The 27959-nt window shown below is 35.1% G+C and overlaps 1 long non-coding RNA gene across 1 annotated transcript; it reads left to right on the top strand.

Annotated features, from left to right (window-relative positions):
• On the top strand, positions 1 to 27686 carry LOC135293934 (uncharacterized). Its single transcript, XR_010356053.1, has 4 exons — positions 1 to 569; positions 1269 to 1389; positions 26820 to 26889; positions 27635 to 27686. It is a non-coding gene; the product is annotated as an uncharacterized LOC135293934 (long non-coding RNA).
• The last annotated feature ends 273 nt before the right edge of the window (positions 27687 to 27959 follow it).

Genomic DNA, 27959 nt, shown 5'->3' with positions numbered 1-27959 from the left:
CATGAGGGAACCAATAGGTGAAGGTAAAGGAAGACTGACGTAACACAAAAGGTCCAATGAGAAGCACATGGGGGAGGGAGGAAGCCTTGAGGACAAATCAGGAGCTAGACTGGGGATGAGTGACATAGAAGTCTCTCGAAAAAAAGAGGGGGGGTTAACATGACAGACAGGGGCAGGAGGCAGCACCATGGGGATTGATGTAACCATATAAGGGCTTAAGGGGAGGAACAAGGGACTCCTCACTTTGATGGGCAGGCCAGTGGCGGGAAAAACGGGGAAAAACAACTTTGGAACAAACCATTATAGGGGGTTTACATGGGGGGGAAAAGGAACAAACCATTACTTAAACTAACAAAGAATAATTAATAACAACTTCAACTTATACTTTTTAAAACACTCAACGCCACAGATAATGTACAGAAATAAATCATCAATGTGTTACCTGTATTGAGTAGAAATGACAAGGGTTTGGCTGCTGTGAGGGGAGTATAGGGCTGCCTGGTACTGAACAGAGCCATTTCCAGCCTTCTCCGACAGATCCACTTCAGGGCACAATGTCAAACCACAATGTAGTTAGTGCATAATGACCAATTTGGAGAAGTAACATGAAATTTTAAGCCTGACTCTCTACTCTTTTGTCCATAATGTGATGAAATGCACTACAGCAAAGATGACAGACCACGGAGGAAATGAAAACTAACCAAATGCATCTTCCCATTTTTAGCTGCAAGCTGTGTTTTTCAATTAGATACCATAATAGGATCTATATGAATCTGAGTGATAACATTATTAACACACTGCTAAATTAAAAATTATTTATAATGGTCAACTTAAATGCAAGCAAAATATTTTTTAGCTGCTGGGGAAAGATTGTCTTTTCTTAAAATGTGTTCAGCCTAATCCCTGGTCAGGGACTCTACAGATTACCACAATTCAAATGTTGAATCATAATAATTATGTTAGAGAATTAAAAAACAGTATTGGGACTAATTTTGTACCCTTCCACTTGGAAATCCAGGCTCCCTTAGTTATCTTCAGTCAAGCCATACAAGACTCAGAGGGAGTCATAAAAAGAACTAAAAATAACCTTACATAGCTTTTCTAGGCATAAAAATGTCATACTTTAACCTCAGAATCTTCCTGGGACAGAATTAAATTCTGTGTCTGTCTCACTTGGACAATGAAAAAGTTGTTTTCTAAAACCTTCTTGTTAGAATTAGGTTTTATGTACAATTAAGTGCACATAATAACCTTTAAACTTTGTATAGGCTCGTAGATAAACTGACAGTGTGAGCAGGTCTCAGGAATGGATGCACAAGTGCAATGAGTCATAAGGCAGCGAAGTGGCAGATATTCATAAGGCCAAGATCAAGTGCGGCTTTTCAGTAGGTGTGTGTAAGTCAGTATGTGTCACAGTAGACTTCAGACCCTAACTATGTTGACTTTATTAATCATAATTTAGCTGGTCTTACATGAAAAGGGAGGATGCTTTTATGTTAAGCCATGATAACCTGTATGTAAAACATCTCGATATTTAAACAGCAGAACAATGTGATTTATGTTTTTTAAAGATAAACTTTTGTTTTCTCCATGAGAGGGCTGTTCACTAGTTTTCTGTTACTAAAAATTCTTTGAAGTAGTGGAGTTATGGCAACCAAAAATATTAATGATAAGGAAAATTAACTCCTTAGTGAAGTACCTGTCCTGAAATTTCCCACAAAATAGAATACTGTGAAGCACTGCAAAATGAATGTGTTTTTTTTTTTTTTAAAGTTAAATTATATTGTAATGTTTTCTATACACCAATATTAATATCAGCTGTCATAATCATGAAAAAGTAGTCTAGAACCATTTCCTGGAAAAAAAAAAATTAAAAAGCAAACCAAATGAAAAATTTTGGACAGAAGAATGCACAATATGACTTTGAAGGACAGTCTTATGCTCATAACACAAAAAAAGGAATACTGCATACATTTAAGCACCATGGCAATTCTATAAACTTTTGTTTTCCATTTAATTGTATTTTGTAACTCTTCAAATTAATTCATATTTTTCAATTGTTCTTCATTTTCATTTTGAAAGTTACAAAGAATTTCCTTCATGAAAATGTTCTACAAAGTTTATCAGGGTTACCTTAATGATAAAGACATTTTCAAATCAAACACAATTATAATAATATTTTATATATATATAATATGTTATATATAAATAATAGATTCTGGTACCTCTACATCTTGATTATCATCAAATTTGTTGTATTAAATAATTTCATTCTGCCAGTTATAAAGTTGTAAATTAACAATTATTATTGTGTTGAGTTTTATGATCCCATGCATAACATACAAATTAATAAAAATAAGCATGTTTCTTTGGGCTGAATAAAAAACTGTACTTTACACAGCCTTTATACATTCTTGCCGTAGCAAGATTAATAGAAGTACTTTGAATCTTTATAGCTTATAAAAATATTGAGATGAGAGGGTTATTTTCTAGCAATCTTCCTTTTAACAAAAAACCTGAACTGGCACTGAAACCAAAATTTGCAAAATGTACACATTAGGTGGAAGATATTTTTAGTACAGTTTGAATGCATTAATTACATACAGATCATTCCATTTACACTTTACTTTTCAATTTCTCCTGGCTTCAATGTATTTTCTGGGTGGTTTGGGTTTTCTGTGTGTTAGTGGGGCTTTTTTGTTGCTACTTGGAAGGGTTTTTTTGTGAAAGAAAATCTTAGTAATTTTAAAAGAAAATGAATGTATGCAATGTTTTTGAAGATGCATATTTAAGTACACTTTGTTTTTGAAACTTTGAAAGTGTAACACTCTGAAACTTTCTTAAAGCATTCAGGTTTTTTTTTGTTTGGTGGTTTTTTTTGTTCTTGTTTTTTTGCTGTTTTTTTTTTTTTTTTTTTTTTTTTGTTGTTGTTGTTATTGTTGGGGTTTTTTTTAGGTAGATAATGGGAATTAGGCAGTCCTGAAACAATGGAAGTCCTGATTTTATATAAGCTTATTACTTATAATAATTTGTAAAACAACAGAATCTATTCTACAGTATAGATATAGGGGGAAGGGGTGTCCAGTAAGTTATATCAGGGCAGTGTGTTGCATTATTTTTGAAATCTTATGCCATAGTCACAATGAACTGTTGTAATGAACACACTCTTGCAGTCAAAGCTGCAACAATTAAAGAAGTGGTAGGTCCAGCACTTTCATTGAATCCATTAACTTGATTTGGGTGGTGTCTTGTGGAGGAGATTATAGCTAGAAGGATGTGAAAGAAGGTGAGAAATAAAAACTTTTATATATATATATACACACACACATGTATGAATTTATTAATGTTACTCCTACAAACACCCTTCTTAATGTATTTAGCTTTCCACCACCACTACCAAACATCTGCATCTAAAGATCTAATCAATTGGAAAATTTATTTACTGTTATTCAATTTTCAGGGATACCATGGCGATCAATTTATCACAAATTGCTCATTGATCATGCAAATAGCAATTACATTACTGTGGCTTTACTATTTTAAACTACTTTGTATAAGAGAAAACAGGATAAATAAATAAACACTAACACTATTAGAACTGGTATAACTGGCTTTTTTTCTTGACAGTGATGATACAGAATGAATCATGGCAAGTATCTGAAAACAGTGTATACCTTAGCTATCCATCTAGAGGAAAGATTACGTTAAAGTCAAAAGAGCTTTGACTTATTTGCTCACAAGTATGAAATTTTAAAGGCATATGTGGTATCCTAGGGTGTTTTCTTGTCTTATCTGCCAGTTAACAGCCTATGAGTCACCACTGATTTTGTTTAAACTATCAGCTGAAAATCTTGTGGACAAGCAGGGAAAAAACCCAAGAACACCTTTTTTTGTATTATTAAAATCCTTATAGTTCATCTAAATACATATTATTACTTCAGATTCAATTGTTACAGAACAACAACAACAGCAACAAAATAAACAAAAAAGATAAAACTAGTACTGTTTTAGGGGGAAAAAAGTTTTATAGTAAGCTGCAGTTCTTTGTTCCCTTGATTATCCCTGAAATGTGTTTCATCCAGCTCTAGGAATGGGATTATTTAACTGACTCTTTGTGAGCAGTTTAAAGATATAATATCTCCACTCCTAGTTTGGGCCTCTGGCATTATCGTATCTTGCATCTACCCCTCCTTTAAAGTATTCTCTGTTCCTGTTTTTCAAGGCTTCTGCTGTCCTAATAGACCAGTATTTCTCTGTACTACACCACCACGTTAGAGTTATAAGAGTATCATTCAAAAAAAAATAGTTGTTTCTCCTGATAAATTTGAAACTATGGTTTGGTCATAAAAACATAAGCAAAAAAAAAACCAAAAAAAAACCCAAAACAAAACCAACCAACCAGACAAAAAAACCTGAGCAGATCAACCATAGCTAAAAATTTCAAATGAACTGTGTAAAAATGAAGTTCTTGGGTTTTAAAACAATTTGAGGTGAAGAAAGTCTGACAAGTCTCATTCCTGAGGCCTTCCAGATGCCCTATAAACACTGTAGCCTGTTACTTAGTGCCAGTATTGTATTAATAATCTATATGACTTCACAGCCTAAAATAAAGCCACCTCCATTTAGGAGTTGCTGGGGGGTTCAGTGGTCTTCTCAGTGTCCAGCAACATCTAACATGTTCATGCACAGGAGGATACCTGGTTCCAGCTAGTTGACTATCTCCTCATTACTTCAGGAACTGAACAGTTTTTTTATATATTCTGTGGTATCTATGAAGTGCTTAGTTTTAGTAATTGCTGTCTCAAACAGCAATTTAGTATAATTTGAGCTATCCTGGGCTATGAATCTTCTCTACCTGTAGAGCAGTATGGTGACCTTGGCTGGCCATGAGGTGCCCACCAATTCTCCCCCTCCTCAACCAGACAATACAGAAAATACAGCAAAAAGTTCATGAGACAGATAAGGACAGTGAGATCATTCCACAGTTCCACAGTTATTGTCACAAGCAAAATGGATATAACTAGGGGAAGATTATTTTATTGCCAATTAAGAACAGAGTAGTATTATAGGAAAATAATAACAAATCTAAACCCACAGATTCTCCCAACCCCTCACAGTTTTTTAGTCTCAACTTCAGACTGCATTCTTCTATCTCTTCCCCTTTGAGCTATTCAGGGAGGTGAGGAATGGGAGTTGTAGATAGTTCATCACAGGTTGTCTCTTTGGTTCCTTACTCCTCACACTCTTCTCCTGCTTCAGCATGAAGTCCCTGCTCCAGAATGAAGTCCTGCACCAGTGTGAATCCCCAGGAGCTCATGAGTCACACCAGAAAAAATTCTCCTACATGTGCTTTTCTCCACAGGCTGCAGCTTCCTTCAGGATGCTTCCACCTTTTCCATCATGGGGCCCTCCTTGGTTTGCAGAGGGAGATCTGTTCCACCATGGACCATCATGGGCTGCAGGAAAACAACTTGCATAGTCATGACCTTTGCCAGGGGCCGCAGGGGAAGGTCTACTCTTCCTTCCATCTTCTTAAGTGACCTTGGTGTCTGCATCTCGAGGTTTTCTCTTGTTGAGATGATCCCGAGGTGTGTTAAAAAAGTCTTTTTCTCCAACCCAGCTGTCCGAGAAGAAATCAGAAATCTTCGGCTGTCATTCTCAAGGTTGTTTATTATTTCTTAACTAAAATATTTTCTGTCTGGCCTGCCAATGCCTGTTCTGCAGGTCAGTCTGAGGCACACTCCACCCGCCCGTGGGCTGGTGTTGTCTTTTATACTATAAACTACGTATTTGATATTTACAGTTATGTCACAATACCTATCACCTCTGTTAGATTGTGACTTTCTAGTCTAAACCAATCCCAAAGTGCCACCATCACCAAGATGGAGGCTAGGAAGAAGAAGGACAGGAAGGACAACACCCAAATCCTTCCATTTTGCCCCCCACAGTAAAATTCTTCAAAATTTCTCCTTTCACCCTGTGACAACTACTGTTATGCTACTTAAAATTTTGTGACTTGTAATTCTTCATATAAAGTCGGTAATTTTCTCCATGGGTTAAGATCGAATTCCCAGGTGTCTTTGGCTTCCTGCCAGGATTGTGAGCCATCCAGGGTACCCAGAGGGATGTCCTGGGTTCCAATATCTGCTGAGCTGTTTCCCTTATATTTACTCACTTCTCTCTCACTGTGTGCTGTTGTGCAGTATTTTAAATCCCTCCTATTTATGTTATCACAGAACCAATATCGATGTCACTGATAATCCCAGCTTTGGTTCCCTCTTGGAGCTAGCTGGAACTGTCTCTGTCAAACATGGCAGGGCAAACTTCTCACAACAGTCACTTTTGCAGCCGTCTCACTACCAATACCTTGCCATGTAAGCTGGACAGAAGGAGCAAAAGTTTCCATACAGTCTGCATCATATCTGCCATTGCCAAAAAGATGTCTCAGATACTCCAGGTCATTTTAATTAGTGCTTGACACTTACAGTAGGGCAATCATACAAAGCCTCTAGGCAATATGAAAACTCTTTAGCTGGCCAAGCATATTTTATGCTGAGACAAATAATTCAGGTAGCTCAGTTGGCTCAGTTGTTGATCAGGAGTTTAATTCACTTGCCGTAAGTTTGGAGACTAGTGCCATTTTAGATACTCTGGGGAAAGCCAAGATGTCACAAGATAGTTGCCAGATATCATAAAGGATGCAGAGAACCAATGTATTTGATAGCCAGCAGTGGAGGATAATCCTGGAAGATTTGGATACTGTAGGTGCCTTGAAATTAGAAGAGATATATTTCTTCAGTGGTTTTATTTTTCTTTTTATTTTTGTTTTTGTTTTTATTTTCTTCTCTATCTCCCCCTTCCCCAGTACTTAACTACAACATTAAGCTGATTAGAATTACAAGAGGTTATACTTCTCTTCCATTTTGGAAGAGTACTCTAGCCACCAAGTAATAAAATCAGGCTTATATATTCCTAGTTAGTATTTATCATTTATCTTTATCAGAAGGAATTGAGAGGATATCCCTCTCCTGGATAATCTTCAGACTAATAATTAGTTAACCTCAACAGAAATGGAGTCTCTGGTCCTTGAATTCAAGAACAAAGTAAGCCTATGTCTTTCATGTTGTTCATGATCATGAAGCTGATGAATGGAAAGTAGATATGACTGCTACCATGCTTTTTAAAGAGAAACAAGGAACAGGCTTAATATTTGACCCATGCTAGGTGGTTGAAATTGTCCTAGGCATTACTAACTTGCACAAGTGTGTTCCCCTCTCTGCATTGACTTTGCTACAATAATACAATATATGGAAAATAATGAGGTTTGAAGAGATAGACTGCTCTTGATCAATTTACTTTGTGTGTTAGGAACCAGAAAATTGTACCAGTAATGAATGACATTTCTGTCAGACATTTTTTTTTGTACTACCATATTTTAATTGTATGCAATATAAGGCGGGGAAAGACCTTTCATACAAAATTTCCTTAGTGAGTTCCCAAGCTTATTATGAGAAATTTATTCAACATATTACTTTGAAGACACTGGCAAAATATAAACTGGTTTGTAAAACAACACATCAAACCTTTAAAATCCTTTTTCATACATTAAATATAATTTTGTTACTTAGCGTTCATAATTCTTCAGTGTCTAAAATGCTGTGATTATTTGCATCTGCGGAAAATTAGTGTACAATGGAAGAAGCATTCCATTATCTTCATCTGCTAGTGTCTACTCTTACTTTGTTTAGAAATTAAAAACTACAGGACACAAAGAGAAGATTATGTTTCCTCAATCTGGTTTTGTAGTATCTCCCAAGAATTTGTATTAGATCTTTTTACTAGATCTAGATAGATGAGAGGGCTTGAACAACATTACTCAATATTGTCAACATGCAAGGAATCACCAAGGCAAGGTATTATATCCACATTTCATTAAGATAAAAATAGTTCCTTTACGCTGAATACTTGTGAAGATTGATCACTGGAGGCAAACTTCTTTATGAAAGAGACTTTTAGAGGTATAAACCATTTTGTGTTTACAATTGCCATTTACTTTCAATAGGAATTGGGCACCTGGCTGGTCTTTGGCTCTTATAAAATTTAAGTAGTGGTTGTTTTGTTTTCTTATCCTGCTGTCCAGTCATGTCAATAAATTTTGTCACTTTTATAATCCATCAGGTAATTTTTGAAAATTATTGAGTAATGAATCTGCTATATGTTTTTAAAGATTGCTATAAGAGTGTTCCATGTAATCAGCATACTCATCTAATTTTAATAAAGTATTTTAGTGACAAGAAATGTATGAAATATCTCTTTTAATCTAATCTACTTTAATGTAATCCAGTACTTCTGAGAAAGATTTCTTTATGGCCATTTACTGTCTTCATTTCCCATGTATGAATCCAGAATAGTGGTGAGCAAGCAATAAAATCAAGATACAGAATAGATACTTAGTTCAAAGGATTCAAACACCATGAAAACTCATGATTAAAGTGATAGAGAGGAACCAAAAAATGAACGTAGGAGTAAAACATATCACATTGCTGCAGAGCTACATAGAAGATGATAATAAATGCCATAATGTATACATTTTTAATCCCCAAGACCCTGAATAGAATATGCAGGGAGCGTCTTTTCTTCAGCACATTCATTTCCATTTATTTTTCTGTGACCATATATGAGAGTAAGATAGTGAAAAAAAGGAGTCAACAGTCACTGATGTCACACACTTTTAGTCAAAAGGGATGTAAATAAATTTTAAAAAAAAGTTTTAAAATCAATCATTTGAGATTAGACCAGCAACCTTTTTTCTTTTTTTATCCCTTCTTAACTAAAACCAATCTTTGTGAATGATGCAGTGATTTTTCCCAGTCGGTTGGATTTTTTACTTTGTTTTTTGTTTTTTTCCTGAGATGTTGCCTCATTCTCAAACACTATCCAGAAGACAACTTGCTTCATGATAAAACAAAAACAAGCAAACAAACAAAACCAACCAAACAGAAGTCCCCACTTTCTGTTTAACCAAATACATTTAACGTCTTCTATGACTTAGATTGTAAATCATGGTCCAATGCAAAGGAGACCTGTGAAAGACACAGGTCCCCCAAAACTATGAATGGGAGAAAAGAACAAAGGCAGCAAGCGTACAGTTAGTTCGACAATTACCTGACAATGAAGGAACAGAGCCCTTGAAGCTGTGTAAAACTGTTTTTAGTCATAACAAAGAAAGCACAGAACAAGTCTTTAAAATATATAAAATACAGTAAGTTTGGATATAACAGGAAAGTTTAAAACCATGTAGAAAGAGCAAGTAAGTGTCAATGTTAATAAGCAGAAAAAACCTCAGGCAGACCTTGCATGAGGAGAGAGAAGCCATTAAGGTTAACAATACACTACTCTCAGAAAAGAACATGGGATACAAGGCACTGTAACCTCCCCTATTTTCTCTCCAAAGAATTGAAACACACAAGGATAGTGTAAAGGTCAGAAAAACAACAAAGACAGGTGTAAATTCTAGAAAGTCTCATGGCATTACTAAAAATTAATATAACTAAATAAGTGGATAACTTGGACTAGAAGCAATATCATCCTTCTAATTAGGTTAATAATTCCTTGATTAGACTATTAAGGTTTTAGTTAGACCAATGCTAAACTCTTGGATTTTAATATAACTTGTATTCTTTGTTCTTACCTAAATTTCATGTGATAAGGTTTCTAGCAGTAATATATTTGCTTTTAAAATTTGTGAGGCAACATCTGAGATTTCATACAGAAAGAACTTTATAATACTAAACAGTTGGATAATAGAAAGTACATGAAAGTAGTACAAAATGCAAGGTCCCAGGAGCCTCTGTTGTTAAGCAGAAAAACCTCAGCTGGAGACACCTGGAAAGTGTGTCACTTTAAGGGATCATTATATGATGACCCACCCTTTACATGATGTAACTATTAAAAAAACCCAAACAAATTACAGAGATACTTCAAATAACAGCAGAGAACACTCAAGTCATTTCACAATTTAGTGCTGAGACTAAGTCAGGATGAGTTACATTGACTGGTCATATGTTTAAAATAAAAATAAACTGAAACTTCAAGACTAGTAAGTGAGCCTTTTTTATGAGAGAAGATAATAAGCCATTTGAACAGAACAAAGACTGAGATGAGTATGATTTTCCTTAATAAAGATTCATGTTGTGAAATACAATGGGCGAAAAGCTATTTTTTCTAAAATAACGGTGGTGACAAAAAAAAACGGATATAAAATCTCTAAGTTCACATTTAAAATTATGACTTTTACAGATGTAAGGTTTTGGGGAAATCTTATACTAAAGGCAAGAAGGAAAAAAACAAAACAAAACAATTATTGACTCAGTATGAAGTATGCAAAATAATGGTTGCTGTTGCAGGAAAGTGACTTCATGACCAAAAATTTATCTCAGCTCTGTTTTTTATAATGCCAAAATCAGTTGCATTTTGTCCTATTAATAGATTTGATAATTTATGGAAACATTTCAAGAGCAATGAAAATTGTAGATGCAAGAGAACATTGTGTCAAACTTGCAGATATGTATTATACAAACTTGGCAACATTCAAAATATTTCATATTAATATAAAAAGCAACACCATATTTCTATGTGATTTGAGAATTTGTTTCCTACAAAATTAACAGACAGCAGAAAGAAATCTCTCTCCCACCTAATCACCTACCTATTAATATGACAGTAGAATTGACTTGGTTGTCACAGAATCTTAAAATATTTACTGCAAAGCAGTCCATATGGTTTGCATTTTGCTGGTGTGCAAAGGATATTCTGACATCTCAATTAAACCTATGTTTAAATCTTTATTAAGCCCACAGAGGAGATACTCAATGAAAAAATAAAGATCTTTAAAACAGTTTAAATTTGTAATGCTTCTACTTTTATGCATAATTTTTTTCTCCTAACTCTAGAAGAATAATAGCATTTGTGTGATGTCACCACATTATGAATCTAGTTTGAATAATATTTAAGATATTCATCTACCCTAAATAATGAATGACTCTTTTCCAGAGATCTTCAAAGTATACTAGATTTACAGAAGTCAAGAGGTAAGACACATTTCTTAAATTCTGTCAGAATAACAACTAAAAATGTAGGAATGATAGGTATTCAGTGCCAGCAGTATCATTTTAATTCACCTCACAATTTTTTTAGTTTTATAAAAAGATGACTTCTCCTTGTTATTGATACTAGTGTAAGATTTCAGTTCATTCTAACAGTTCTCCTTAGTAAGTTTCTTCATACATCTCAAATTACATGGAAAAAATTATGCCAAAGTCTATGAAATTTAAGTTATAATTATGTTATAAAGATAAAATTAATGTTTTTCATAACATTACAACAGTTGTGTACCTGTGTGTCTGTGTGCAACCCAGATGCCTTTAAACAAATTCCTCAGATATTCCTACAGCTACTCTCTGCATAGGTGAGACAATGGATAAATTTGAAATGATGCACCAGCTTCAAACAAGAGGATTGACTCTTACCACTATGTCTACCACCTTTACAATTAAGCACTTGTCTGATGTTTCCAGGTGAATATTTCAGACAGTTCTGGATACACCCCTAGGTAGTTCCTGCTGTGCTTAGTCCAAATGGAGGCAAAATTTCTATCTTTATGTATTACATAAATGTTAACTAACATGCTGGATGGAGAATCTGGTTACTCTGAGAACTTCACAAGTCAGTTCCTGATGTAGAATTTACTAAACTATATGCAGATAGCTTTAAAAAGCCTGTAAAAATGGTTCTTCAGACGCAAGAGTGGTCATGCAGGATTTTTGTTTTTATTGTACATAAGTTCACAGGTATTTTGTACACACTGTAAGATGGTAGAAATTGGTCATGCACACCCTGAAGTAGCCATGCAGGATCATGGGCCAGTTGGATTATAAGGCTTTGGCAAAAGTTTGAGGTCTGTCACCTGAATCAAGCAACAGAGAGTCTGGTAAACATCCAGACAGCTACTGGTTGTCGTATTCAAGATGTGATTCCCAGTGGGAGCATTGAACCATGTAAGGTATGCCAAACTTTTTTAAATTCTTGCTCAAAAAAAACTCTTCTCACAACTCTTTGTGCTACATTATAGACAGTATAAAGTGTCTTGCACAAGAGATGTGGGTTCAACAAGAATGAAAAACAGTTAAAAGAGAATATGTATAAAAGGAAAAGTTTGACATATGACATGATGTCCACTTTTCCACTGGAGGTTGGATAAAATATGTTCATTTTGAGTGAAAATCTAGCCATATCTTGTGAATTATATGTTTTGTCATTGTCTCACTGGAATTATGATTCATCGAACTAAAGGAAATTAAGACCTCAGAATATTTTTATACACTTGAACCTTGCAATTTTTATGTTCCTTATCATGTCTTAGTAAGATTAATAATAATCAGTTGCAGAAATTATTAACTGAATTTTATTTTTCAATGTAATACTCAAAAGCTCAGTGTTGTCAGGTAGTGTTATACTTATTGACTGCTGAATCATAGACCTGCTTCAAAATTGCTGATGTACTTTTTCATTATGAATATCTATGAGAGAACACATTTGCACAGATAACTATGGCTCTATTTCCATTTGTAGTGTATATTGGAGTTACAGATTAGTTAATTAAAATGTCCTTGGAAACTTACAGTAAGCGTAAAACCTTTACATAGGATTTACTTTACACTCAAAGTCATTTAGGTAAATACTTTTAATAGTATTTTCTCATTTTAAACATTGCATTCCGACACGTCATGCTTATAATTTTAATTTCAGTAATAATGTTCTCATAAGTAGATTCTTAAACATGAAGAATGAAGAAACAATGAGTTATGCTTAAAAATGGTGGCAGAGTAAATAGAATTAAAATGATTTCCTCTGTGTCATTTTCAGCTACTTTGTTGCAATGATCTATGAAGCTTTACTGAATTTTCATCCTTTTCTTCAAATGCTATACCTTTCATTTTTAATTGGGAATTATTGATCCCATATTTGAGCATTTCAATAAGTTAAGTTTTTTATAATGTTGAATACTATGTCTCAAGTTAATTTTTTTCATCAACTACAGTCTGGAACAGTAAGAGAGAACAGTAGAGAGAGAGCAGAACAGCTTCTTGATAAGAGCAAAACTTTCTTTTATTTACAGTTTGTGACATAGATTGGATATTCCAACTTGTCCAATCATGCAAATACAACATGACATTAAATACTTGAGAAGATTTTTGCTCTGTAGAAAATATTTATATGGACCTCTTTAAAAAAATAAATAAAATAAGGATAGAATGGCTCTTAATAAGAATAATGATTCACAAGAGTAAAAAGGATGGGATCATCAATGCCTCGACCTGATAGTCACAGAATTTTAATTCATGTTTAGATGCCATTTATTGGCACTTAAAAGTCACACATGTAGTACATTTTATACCTTAGACTCTCTCTTTAAAATGTTGTTTTCTTTATATTGTTGAAGAAAATATTTACTTTCAAGAGATTAAACTGGACTTTTCACAGTCTTCATCCTCTTTCTTTTTAAAAAAAGCACTCTAAGTCCTGTGTCCCAGAAGCCTATTCCATGAAAAATTATAATAATTAATTAAATGGGCAAGCTAATCCCATTAAGTGGACAAGTCTCATGGAAGACACGGGAATATGTGTGTAGCTAATCACCAGCATAATCAGATGTAATTGCTTTAAAAAACAACATTCTTGTATAACCCATTGATGCTGAATTTGTAGTTGGAGATATAGATGAAGCTAGGGAGTTGATTTCTTTCCATGTCTGTGACATCATTGTTGTTTCTTATTGTTGGAGAATGTGTGTTGTTGTGTGGCCTAAAAATTATATATTTGTACAGCTTTCTTAACCATGAAGGGACAAAAAAGTCCCAGCCTTTTTACATTCTGTTGTGTATTTCACATCATTTTGAATACTACCACAGAGACAATTTATTGCTTGTTGTAGACTTCCCTAGTAAATTTTTATCTGTGCTGTCCAATCCAACAGTTATTTGTCTCTCTCTGGACCTGGTGGGATGCAGGTGCCTGAACATTAATACCCAGAGACATTTTAGATACCCATGAGTATCCTTGTTGCTCTCTATCTGCCACATTACGCAGATAGGAATCCCTTACTGTTTTTGTACAAGGTAAATGACTCAGACTCCTAAGACATAACAAATTGAACTAGATATTTATGAGTAGGGAAACTAATTTCTCTCTGAAAGTCAAAATATCTCCATCCACTTGAAGGTACCAGATTCACATATCACTGAGGAAAAAAACCATCCCCATATCTGCATAGCTGGTTGATTACCCACACTCTTCTGTAGTCCTGTTAGCCTCATGTAAAACATGCAGTTCAATATCTAAAAGAATGGGGCCGCTTGTACAAATCCACAGAGGACCCAGTGAAACATGTTTCTTTATCCAATGTGGCTACTCTGCATTTAAAACTTTAAATATTTAAGTGCATATTCATTTCAACCATACATCTTCTCTAGAGCATAAAGGTTCCTCACAATGTTTTCACAGTTCTACTGTACTTTTTATAGCCAGTAATTTCTGAATTTAACATTTAAACCTCCGTAAATATGTTGGTCAATACCAACATTCAGAAACTCAGGCTGTGATTCCCACAGCTTAGGTTCTTCTCTAGCCATGATTTAGGCACACTGTGATCCAGACACAAATTATTCCCCACTGTCTTCCTAAAGCTTCTTCTTCACCTTCTTTCTCATACAGAAACTTATCAATATTGTCAGAGAAGGATTACTGCACTGAAACCAATCCATGAGTCTGGACTTGCATGGGAGAAGGGTTTTTGGCACATTTTTTTCCCTCAAAATACAATGCACTGCTTTAAGGATATTAATTAATTATTTTAAGTTAAGTTTTTTGTCTTGGAGATGATTTCACAATGGATCCTGACTGAAGTGATACCTTCAAAACCCTTTCCATGTAAATTATGACTGTAATAAAATGACATCAGCATCTCAACTGCTTATTTCATAGCTTCCTCTAGCACATCCAGAATATCTAGTGGGCAGACACTTAATGGTATATATGACCTTCCTAGATAAAATGTGTAGGGATTACTGTCTCATGAAAGAGAACAAGGCTGCCATCGTGTCCCTGATTGTCAAAATTGTATCAGGCCTGTTACCTGGAGCATTTTATCTATTCCTGGTGTATTTATTGCATATTCCTGATGTATTTATCTTCCACCTCCATACCAATACTGTAGTTTAAACTGTCCTCGTTTGGAAACCTATTTATCATGACTAAAGAAGAACTGGTCTCTAGCCACAACTGATAAATAATGAAAAAAATAAATACTTTCTTAGCCCCTCTGTTTATATTAGCTGTAAGGATTTCTCTTTCCTCTCATTTTAGAGAATGATATTTTGTATTAGATGAAAGTTGATAATGGCAAAAAATCTACCATATAAGTATTGTTCATGATATTTTGTGAAATTAGTATTTTTCTCTTGTAATTTTCAGATTTGTCCCAACTCAAGGACTATGACTGGTTGAAGAGAGTTTATATTTTATAATAAAAACCTAGATCCAAAAATAAGCCCCATCCTCAAATCATAGTTACATTTAATCTCTCTATCCGAGTGGTAGTCTTTCATATATATCAACTTTTCTGCTATTCATTTCCTTTGGTATTTTCAAGGTCAGAGGGCAGAAGAAAAAGCACAGTTCTGTATGCGGTTCTGAGGACTGAACACCACATACTGCTTTTGAATAACAGATGATTTCGTTTGCAGGACATAACTGCTAAACCCTTCCCCTCCTCCCTGGCTCTCTGGCATTCCAGCTGAGATAATCAGTAGAAAGGGACTTGGCACCAAATGTAAATGTGAAACATGGTGGTGTGAAGCTGCTTACAAAGCTGTTGGAGGCAGTGAAAAAAACAAAGGGTTGAACTAGGTTAAAAAAAATAATCTCTCTGCAATGATATAAAGGAAGAAAACAGTAGATGTTAAGATGATAATTTTGGTGATCTGGAAATCTGGCAGTGAGTTTAAAAATGGTAAATTAAATTAAGTCGAGAAGAATAACTGTCTTTCAAAACAGAGCAGGGCAGTAACTCCAGTAGAGAAAACATCATTAGAATTTGGATACATTCACTCTGCAGGCAACTTTTCCTTTCTGCTGAGGTCTATCTTGCTTTAAATTATCCATTGTATCTATTCCTCAGTTCTGTTAAAAGTCACCTGCAGCTCTGTAGAATTTGAAGTCTTCTGGAGATAATAGCAAGAGAAAAAATGAGCTGTTTGGAAATGATGAAGGAAAAGAGAATAAGCTCCCCAAGTACAGGGGGAATTGTTCAGTTATACGATATATTATTTAAAAATGAGTTCAGAAGAGAAATGCAGATGGTGGCCTACTGCTTCAGCACAGCACAGTTTTGTCAGTGGAATGGTTTTTGAGTTGTTCTGCTCTGGACTTACAACAATAACTACTGGTGAAGCACAGCTGGTGCTCTGGAGGCAGAAGTGCAGTAATCCACTTATTTGAAAGAAGTGATTGTATAGGCATAATTATAAAAAGATCAATTAAAAAAAACAAATTAAAAGTAATCAGTATAGAGGGAAAAAAGTAGTTGCAAAACTACCTTTTATATTAGATCATAATTCTTATTTGGAATACAAAATTATAGAAAGAAAATGGTCCACTATGTGAACATGTGATGGTTATATAACTTGTTTTTCGACCTCTAAATTCAACTCAGTAACTTTCCCATAGTCTTTTTCTGCTTAGCTGAAGTAGCAGGCCTGAGCCATGATTTTACAAGGCCTTCCTTTTGTAAGGCTTTACATATATGCAACAAAAAGATATGGTAATTAAAACTGAGATAAACATAGAAACATCTCAGTCTCAGAGAGACTGAAAAAAATATTTCTAATTTAGCCCTTTGGGATATATTTCTTTATATATCTGACTTTTATTTTATTTTAAATTCCAGAAGAATGACAATATCTCCAACTTAATGCTACATCTTTCTATGAAAAAGTTGAGGGCTTTAAGGTTTCCCAAAATGCAATTGCAAACACATTAACATGGTCACTACTCTCACAGACAAATTAGCTGAAGGATTCCAAAAATAGCTTTATTCTATTTTCAGTAGGTTTTGTTTCATTTTCAAAACATTCTGAAAAATAAGAAAAACACCTCGCTAAGCATTACCTTTTAGCACAATTCAAAATATTTTGAATTCTACTAATGCCACTTTTAGCATTCCACCATGTAAAATTAAATTCAAGCAAAAGAAAATGACAATTCAGAATCTCCAAAAATAATGAAAAAACAAAAATCATTAACAAGAAGGCTGGTCTTGGTGACTTAGATCTTTGTAACCAAAGACTCTGAAGAGGCTATTCCATCAAGCAGAACAGCAGACAAAATATTATTTGCCTTTCCCTCTAATTCTTTATTTCTTATGGGAATAATACATCAAAATTTATTTCTGGGAAATACATTACTGTAAACAGTGCTAAGGGTGATCAATCCAGAAAACACAAACATTTATGGGGGAGGATTTTTGCTATGTGAATCACAGTTTTCTACAGAAGTCTGTAAATTCTCATAAATGGTTGTTGACAAACTGTGGTTTGTGAAGTTAAAATAATATGATACTCCTAAATAACTAAAAAATTGGGAAGGAATATAGGTTATGATCTGATATTAAAATATTTTTGTCTGACAGGATCACTATTTTTCTTTAATGACATAATTGTTGAATGCTGTCCCAACCTCCTTTGTAGCATCATAATGGCAAGGATGTGCTCCCTACAGGAGCAGACTTGGGATAATGAGGACTGTGACAAGTTTTAATCAAGTCTGTTGTAGGCTGTATTGTTTCCTTCTTCTTCCTGGCCCTTTAGGGCTACCATAATGTTTTTCCTTTATAAAACACATATTCTTGATAACTATTTGTGTGTTCCTAAATGACTAGCCCAATTGAATCTATTGACTGCAGAAGTTAAGATAAAGGCTTTTGTTCTCAAGACTATAAAATGCAACTAAGAATGAAAAAGCTTTTAGCTACATATATCTCAATGTCAGCACAATAGCTCTAAAGTCTTTGCATCACTACCAGAATGCTTTTAAGAAATGGAAAATGAAATAATTCTACGAGACATATTAATAAAATTAAATACAAAAGAAAGTAAATTTTACATTTTTGTCTTCTACCAGTAAACAGTTTAGAGACCCTGATTCAAACTTTTATGGGACCAAAGGAGAGTGGCACCTTCCTTCTCAAGATTAATTGTGACTCCAAGATTTACTTCTGAAAGTGTTCTATGATCAGTTCAGACAAAACAACTCACATTCTATTGGCAAAGAAGAGCATTTTTTCTGATATGAGTTATCCTGAAAGTAAAGCTAGATGGAGCTAGAACATATTAATATATATTTTGCAAATTTACTTCTGATTGACTACTTGGTCTACATCATCTTGGTCAGGCCAACAAAAAGTGGAGATGCTAAATTGTAGCTTGATTCTGACTACTGGCCTTGTAAAAAGAAGTGCACTTTCAACAAATATCCATGGAACACTTTCCCATTAAGATGAGGATTATTCTAAAATTAAAAAAACCATAGAAACATAATTTCCCTTTTTTTGAATTTATACCCAAATCTGTTTACTTTTGCTGTTGTCATTTTAATACCATAATTTCAATATCAGAGGTGCACTTTATCCACTATTTCTTTTATTAAATCCTTCCTTATGTACTACTAGTCAGAGGTTGCTTGTGGAAAAAGTGTAAGAAACTAGTTAGAAATGTCCTTGCTTTTGCTCCTGAGGATAAGCAGCTGAAAGACTTCCAAACGCAAAGGTGATTAATTTGTCCATAATGGTGTTTAGTGTTTTGTCCTCAAAGTCATGTGTTTTGTACTCATTTTTTGAATCCATATAAGCTTTTGTTTCCTTAAATATTTTTTTATGAATTATTTTCATAGCTTTTTTTAATATATGTTTTCTGTTGTAGCCAAAATACTGTTCTGTATTCTTTGAACCTAAGATATTCTGTTTGTGTCTTGTTTTTTCCCTTACAAGAAACTATGAATATTCATTCTCCATTTTTTTTTTCATGTCATGGCTTTAAAGTAAATCTCTCATATCTTTTCTGATTGAAAAGTCATCTTCTTAATTATTCCTGGAGTAGGATCCACTTTATCCTTTTCAACAACTTTTTAATTAATCTCTTTAACTCCTTCAGTTCCATGTTTTTGAAATCAACACTCCAAAGCTTGTTTCAGTTTCCTCCATGTGGGTTCATCACATACTTATATTGATTCATTTTTTCCCTTGTTTCTTTGCTGATAAATCACACTGTATAATGAGATCCTTCTGCAATCCATTGCAGATGCTACTATCTTGACTCTGTGAATAATTTAGTCTGTGAAGTTTGTCACCAACTTTTCTAAGTCATTCATGTTCCTTCTCTATTCACCATCAAAAGTTGCTAACAGTTCCAACATTTGAATAGTAATTATTTATTATGTAATTATGAGACAGCTAAATCGGGATGTTATTCTGTAAAGGGAATAGATAATTATGTATGAGATAAAACATCTGAAAAAAATCAGCTCACATAAAGATGGCCACAAAAATCTTGTAACAAGCTGGTACCTCAGCTGTCAGTGTAGGAAGTGTAGAAGTGAATATGCATGCGTACAGCATTTTGACAAAGGCAATTTGCCATAAATGTAATCAATTTGGCAGCAAATGCAAATAAATATAAAATATGAAGGAACTCAAGATAGCTCCATCATGAACTCTGCTTCCGTATTAACAGTGAATTAAGGATAATGAATCCACAAGACATAGAAACAACTTCTGATTGATTTGGGAATTATTTCATATTCTTATAATCTGAAAAAGCATATTTGCTGACAGTGAAAAAAAACATGTATATCCTGTATACTTTTCCTGCCAAAGAATATTAGAAAAGAAAATAATTAAAAACTTCAAATTTTCCAGAATTCATCTCATGCAAAAATTTTTGTTTAATTGCGATGTCTTCTCTCTTAACCTTGCTATCTCTAGGATGTTTTCACAGGCCGTTAAAAGAGGCAAGAACAAAAGATGATTCTCATATTTGATAAAACAAAGGTTGACTGTTTTTGATCTGCCCAAAGGCCGTTTTTATGTAGAGCTCTTGTGGGGTCTATCTTGCATCCTATCATGTTTAATACCTTTTCCAATGACCTGGAGAAATAGGAGAAAAGCTACACACCAACTAAGTTTGTGGATAATTCTAAATTTTATGTGTATGTATATGTGTAAGCAGTCAGCATACAACAAAGGCACAGCTTCTGCCAGAGTGATGTAAAGAAGTTGGGGAATAAGAATAAGACAACAGAAACTTCATAATGAGGAAATGCAAAGTCCTGCATCTGCACATGCCAACCCTGTACCAGTACAGTTTGCTGATTGCCTCAGACAATGGTAACTCTGCTGGAAATTTGGTGCTCCTCATGGCCTGGCACCAATGAATCCAAACACTTTACTGTACTGAAATTCACTGACATGAATTTTATCAGTAGATATAGAGAAATTATCATTCTCCTTTACTCAGCAAGACATTAGCCTGAATCATAAAATCATAGAGTGGCTTAGTTTGGAAGGGACTTTAAAGGTCATCTAGTTTCAACTTTCCCTGAAAAATCCAGGGATGCCATCCACTAGACCAGGTCTCTCAGCCTTCCATCCAAACTAGTCTTGAACACTACCAGGCATGGATTATTCACAGCTTTTCTGGGAAACATGTTCTGGTGTGTCATCACCCTCACAGTAAAGAATTTCTTCCTAATATGTAATCCAAATCAAACCACTTTTAATTTAAAACTGTTCCCTCTTTCTCTATCGCTTACTGTGTTTGCAAAAAGTTTTACACAAACTCCCTTTAAGGACTGGTAGGCCACAATAGGGTGGCTCTGAAACCTCTTCCCCAGGCTGACAATTCCAACTCTATCCATCTGTCTTCATAGGAGAGTTGCTCCAGTACTGTATTCTCTAGCACATCTTGGTGGCCCTCCTCTGGAGCTGCCCCAACAGGTCCATGTTTCTCATGTGTTGAGGACCCCAGGGCTAGCTAGCAGCCCAAGTGGTGTCTCGTGAGGGCAGAGTAGATGGGGAGAATCTCATTCCTCAATCCACTGCTTAAGATTCTTTTAATGCAGTCAAGAGTATGTTTGGTGCTCTGAGGCACACCCCCCCCCACCGATCCCCCACCAAAGTCCTCCTCCTAAGAGCTTCCTCTCAGTGAGAATTTCTCACAGTCTGGGATTGCACCTACCCAGGTGCATCATCTTGCACTTGGACTTGTTTCCTTTCAGGGTCTTGTGGAAATCAGGAATACTTCATGCCTGTTCAGTCACACAGTACAAAAAGAAATAAATAATTTGAGCAAGTCCAGCAGAGAGTTATAAACACCAACACAATTTTTTTGTGCTTAGTAGCTGAACGACATCTGGTTGTGATATCAAATCCTACAAACAGAACAAAAATGCCAGTTAGAAATTATCAAATCTGCTGACATGATAACAGAAGGTGATCCGTGTCTCACAACTGTACAGGAATGCTGTGAGCACAACTGCTCAATAGACCTGAAATTTAGCATTGCCATGCAGCATCATTCCAAATTCACAGCTAGTCTTGGCTACATAGTGTGTTTCAATGTACAACAATCTAGCACCATGGCATGCTTTAATGTGTGACTGTGGTGTAATGCTGGGTGATAATGAAAATACTTGGCCCGAGTCTGATAATCTCTGTTCTAGAAATTCATCTGAGTATTAAACACTGCTGTTTACCTTCTCAGTTGGTAACTAAAATGACTCACTTACTTGAAGTGTTTGGAAAATATTCGAGATTTTGATTCTTTGCCTATTTGTGAAGGAAAAACAATTCTTGTTTCTGTTGGAACTCTTAAGTTAAGGTTGTATGTTAAATTTTCAGACCTGTATTAAAGATGGAAAGTGCACCTCAATGAAATGTTACATTTAGATTGTTAAACCAGGTATTTCACTTTCAGGAGTGCAGCTTCCTTCAGACTCACAGACACTTTCAGCACTTCTCTGAGCTTTCTAATTGAACATAAAAACAGAATGACAACACTTCTGTTTCTGTTGAAGAAAAGTAATTTTTTTCTTTCTTTTTTAAATTTTTTTCCATTATAAACCTAGAAATTGGAGTTAAACACATTTTAAAGTGCTTAAAATTCAAAATTGATTAATCAGGCTGTACATTTTTAGACTCACTTCAGAGTCTGCCCTATTATGTTTTTATCTATGGCCATTTCATGTCATTACTTAATTAGGTTCTCAGATTTAGCTGCAGAAATATTTATATGTTTAAAAGTAATTGTAAACATTCCAGCTATTAAATGAAAACATTATTTAAAATCAAAAAACCAAAAACCAGTTTTTGTTTCACCATTTATTATATATCAGTCTGGGTGAACAGTTATGCCAATTTAAACCCACTGAACAGACAAGCTACACAAGCTTTAGAAATTTCAAAATGAAAGTACTGCGGGCCGTTTAAGGAGAAGTATAATCACAGTAAAATCCAGATTGATCCCGTTCTCTGAAAAAAAAAAAATAGTGAAATTAAACACTTCCTATTGCCGGGCTTCCCTGAGGAAAAAACTATTCTTTCCCCCAAGAGAACAATCCAATTCTACAATGATGAGAAATTCTATTAAAGTTATCTACTTTTACAGCATAGCTTTCTGTCCAGTAGTTTAACAGAAAGCTTTTATGGGCAGAAGGAATCACTTATGATTACTTAATCTGGCTTTGTCAGTGCAGAGGTCATGGAACTCTTTATAGTACTTTCATCTTTTACCCCAGCTAAATCTGATTAGATACAAATCTATCTTTCAGAAGGAAGAATGGTTGATCTTGTAAAAGCATTGAGTGCTGAAGAATTTACTACATTTTTAAGTAATCTCATCCATTAGATGTTTATTTTACTAGTTATTTGTACTAATTTAGTTTTTAATTTGTTCACATATTTTATCTCTTTGTTTTAAAGGGCCATGTAACTTCCAGTACAAATTGCTATTGCAGTTTCTTTCTGTTCTAGCCTACTGATGGGTAGCATTCCTAAGAAAAACAGTGATCCAGAAGAATCAAAAGCAATCATAACTTTGGTGCACAGTGGGAACTAGCAGATTTATTTATTTTGTCTAAATGTGGGTATCTGGTGCCATTTGGGATGCCTTAAAGTATCTAATCTGACTTCCAGCTGTCACTCCAGAACTCAAGTCATATCTTGTGTCATATCTGCCAGTTCCACATAGATATGCTAGGACATCTAAAAATGGCACTAAGCATCTAACGGTGAGCAACTAAATCCAGGCACAGAGAACTGTTCAGCTCATCTTAAAATAGACATCAACATTTGGTGAACTAAGTAGCTTTGCAGACACCACTGTGAGCTATTCTGTCATATGAACATAGATGTCTAAGCCTATTTGAGATGCTGCAGTGTATGTCAGATGTGTACCAGGACTGACAGATGTTAGACTTAGTACAGACCCAGAACTTTCTGGGGTGGCACTGGGAGGCCATGCAGGGTACTCTAGGGTGTCTGAAAGAGTATAAGGAAGGATTTTTAGAAGTAGTGAAAAATTAACCTCTTAATGATATGAGTATTATTTCTCAGTGGCTTCAGCAAAAGGCAATGGTGACTCACTTTTTGTTAGATACCCAACTTATGAAGCTTATGAACCTTCTGTGTTTGGCTTTATTTTGAATTCAGTGGGGAAGATAGATACACATCTGTCTCTTTATCAGTCAACACAACAGCTTTATAGAAGTCACAGAATCACATATGGTTTGGAGATGGAAGGGCCCTCTGGAGAGCATCCAATTCAGTATCTATGTCACAGGATAGAGCCTATATGAAGTAGTAGACACAATAGTAAACCTATAAAGTTCCTTTTGTGTTAGTGTGGAAACCCTGATTCCCCTTCTGACAGGATGAAATATGAACCTTAGGATGAGGCTTTCATAGAGAGAATTTTAGAAGAAGTAATTGCAAGAACAGTATACCTCTCAGTAACCTAACAGTGAAGATTTCATGAGTGAGCTGCCAGCCCTGCTCTCATGGATCCCTGGGGGTGTCTGCACTGCTTGTGGCCCCCAGCCCACAGGTTGCTGCTGGCCCTTACAGCACCCTGACCTTGCCCACACCTTGTCTGGGAGGCTGGGAGTCAGACATAAGGGTTTGACCTTTGGCTTGGGCTTCGTTTTGATGCTGGGGTTCTATGGATATGCTCCTCCAAGGGGGATTTTTTTGCATTCTTGCTTTCTAATTAGAATGATCGGCATGAACCACAAATTACCTCTCTGAGACTGATCTTTGTGATTTTCCACATGCCCAAAACCATTACCTGGGTCATTATTACATTCTGACTTCCTATGCCAAATATCTTAAAAAGATCTGGTTTTATTTCTTGTTTCCTTGTTTCTTTTCCATGCACATCTAAGCCATTAGAGGAAGGCACATGTAGCCCAGTGCACATAGTAAATCTTCCCTTCATCTGTGTTCCTTTTGTTTTCTCAGTACATACCAGAATCATCAAGAAGGTTAAGTGATGGGTCACACTTAACTGCATGGTGCTATTTGCCCTGTGTCAGAGGTAACAGCATAGCTTCTGAACGTAGCAACAGTAGAGAATTTTTTTTCTTTTGTTCTTCCTTGCTACAGTCCTTGCAAGATTTGGTAAACTGGATAAATTTCACTGGCAATTTACAAAGCACTTGAAATGAGTATTTTACAGGCATTCCAGATATGCCATGTTTTAAATAATAATCTGTGCTGAATAAATACTGTACTCAAATATACAGTCTGCACAAAACAAATAAAAGCATTGTGCAGTGCACAAAAATTACTGGCTAAGCATTTATCTTTTTTCAAAGCATATTTAAAATAATTTTTACTGCAAGGAAACTATTAATAATGAAAAGTACATAGATGAAGACGTTGCTATATTAGTCTAGAAATACATCTCTGACACTATTTCTATCCTTTACTTCAGCAGGAAATGTAAATTTTCTTTATGAAGTTATGCACATGTAAGTCTTATCTTCATTAGCATATATGAAGTTTTCAGTCCTGTGTTTCATTTTGTTTACTGATAAACTTGTTTTCAGCCACTCATTTTATGTACCTTTGTTTTAAATTGTGATCATGAATACCCCAAATTAAAGTTTGTCAAATAAACATAATAACAGGAATTAAATGAACAAACACAAACATACCACACTTCCATTTGTGGCTATGCTGGAATTCAAGTTTATCATATTATTGTCTGTTTCTATAATTTTTAAAATAAGAAAAGAAAAAGTGCATAGAATTCAGGTCCAGCAGTCCTCAAAATGCTTGCACTTAATGTTTTCTTCTTTTGCAATTAATAAAAACTTTTCAGCATTATAGTTGCTCTACTGAGGTCATAAAACATTGCAAAGGACAGAGATATCATGAGTTCCATTTTAAAAATAAAGAAAAGTAGACACAGAGCAGCCCAGCCATTTACTTTAGATCACTCATCAGACCAATGGCAGAGCTACATGTTACCATTTGATACATCCCTGAATGCTTCTAAAATCAGGGGTTAGACATTTACATTATTTGGAATTTTTTCCACAGCTGCTTGTAGCCACAAGGTTAAAGGGAAATTTTGAGGTGCACACAGAGAGCTGCTGTCAGGGCAGGGCTAATACTGCCTTCAGTACTTTACAGACAGCATACAGGCATATATGTGCACATGCAACTTTTCTCTCTCCCATTCTCTCTCTCTCTCAGATTTCAGGAGAAAACCTTCTTTCGGTTATTCTTATTTGATGTATCATGCTATATTTATTATGCAGCCCTTGAGGGCTTTTAAGATTATGATGTGTCTAGGGATTTTCAATTCCATGGAAAATGTTCCCACAGTTTTAATTGTGGCAGACAGAGCAGGTTGTCAGCCTAAAGAAGCAAAATCAATGGAAAGATGACAGGTTTGACTCAAAGAAAAGCAGAGAGGGAAGTGGGAACATGGAAGAAAAAGTTAATATGAACCCTCTGAAAACTGGTGAAACTGCAGTCTGAAGAATTTTAAAGGGAACAGAGCCATGAGCAATACTGGGAAAATTCTAGGTCTCCCCACAGAAAGATATGTGTTCTGTCCCCCAAGAAAAATTATGATTGCACCCCATATAATTCTGAAAGAATCCTTAGTTAGGGAAATAATTAAAATTAATCATGCTAAATATTTTGCATTTTATGAAAGACATTTGATTCTATGAACCACTTTGCATCAAGTTCATAAAATGACACATCCTTTCTGTCACCATTGTTTTGATGTTTTATTCAAAACTGGATTTTCAACTCTCTTCAATATTTCTATAACACAGTCTCAGTAGAATCTAAGCATTATAGCATAAGATTTGCTTTATACAAGCATATGATTTATATTGCACTTTTTAAAACAGCATATCTTTGCACATTCTGTGGCAATTTTTTTCTATTTATGAAATCAATGTTAATGCTTATTATTTGTATTATTCCTGTTATTTTAAGGATCATGATTATTACATACTTAACTCTTGGATTGCTATGCTTGCCTATTGTGCAGAAACTTGGACTAGAACATATCATAAACCCAAGGGAAGTGCTGTCTGATGAAACACAAAGGACTACCAATGCATGGGGAAAATGCCAGAAAGGAGAGGTTAAAATTGAATGAGGGACTGTGGTTTCCTTTACTTTCCAGAATAAAGGAAATGGACCTAACTAAAATGAGCAGCATAAGCAGTGCTCTGAGGGAAAAATGTGGACTACAGGTAAACATTGACTTGATGAAACTGAAAGATGAAAACACAGAGCTTGCTTGCTTTGTTTTGAGTATGTATTTTTGAAGCCAGGAAAATAAAGCAGGCATGTAGACCTTACTAAACTTTATGAAATGAGAGCCAGGCCACTTAATTTGGAGAAATAATTTGAATTTCATTTTTAGAATCATGGTGGTCAAAAGTTAAAGGCCTGGATGATCTTGCTTGGAAAGAGGTATTTATCACACGACATCATCAGAATGAGGTTCTGTCCATGTCAAAACACCAAAGTTAGATAGGTATTTTCATTCTCAGAGGTACTAAAATATCCAACTTGAGGTATTGTAAAATATTTTAGGTAAAAGACTAAAGATTAAAAATACTATATTCTTCATATATCTCATCAAAATACAGAATGTATAAGTTTAGTTGTGTCTTAAGAAAGATTTCGCAGAGAAAGTTACTAAATAATTATGAACTTGCCATAGTATTTCCAAGTCATCCTTGTTCATCCAAAACTGCCCCCAGCACCTGAGGTGAGGCTGACCCAGCTCAGAGCAGAGCAGGACAATCCCCTTCCTTGCCCAGCTGGTGCTGCTGTGCCTGATGCCCCCCCAGACAGGGTTGGCCCTCCAGGGCACTGCTAGCTCATGTTCAATTTGCCATCAATCCAAATCCCCCTTTCTCTTTCTGTGGATCTTCTCTCCGGCCTCTCATCACCCAATTTGTGTGTATAACCAGTATTACCCTGTTCCAGGTGGAGAATCCTGTACTTGCTCGTGGTAAATTTCATGCAGCTGGCAATCACCCAGTCTATCCAGATCTCCCTGTAAGGCCCTCTCTGCCCTCAAGAGAGTCCACAGATCCTCCACATTTAGCATCATTGGTAAAATTTCTTAATGTATATTTTATTCCTGTGTCCTGATCGTTTATAATAATATTAAAGAACTCTGGACCTGAGCTCCAACCTAGAACTCCAGATCCTTAGCTTTATTTCCATTCTGAAACATTTTCTCCTTCTTTTTTTCTCATTTTCACAGAATGCTCTTGGGGTCTGTACAAAACACCTCAAACATTCCTAT

This window comes from Passer domesticus, chromosome 2 (genome assembly GCF_036417665.1).
Source record: "Passer domesticus isolate bPasDom1 chromosome 2, bPasDom1.hap1, whole genome shotgun sequence".
NCBI classification, from domain to species: domain Eukaryota; kingdom Metazoa; phylum Chordata; class Aves; order Passeriformes; family Passeridae; genus Passer; species Passer domesticus.
Note: the sequence above shows the minus strand (reverse complement) of the source record. Positions and strands in the feature narration are given on the sequence as shown.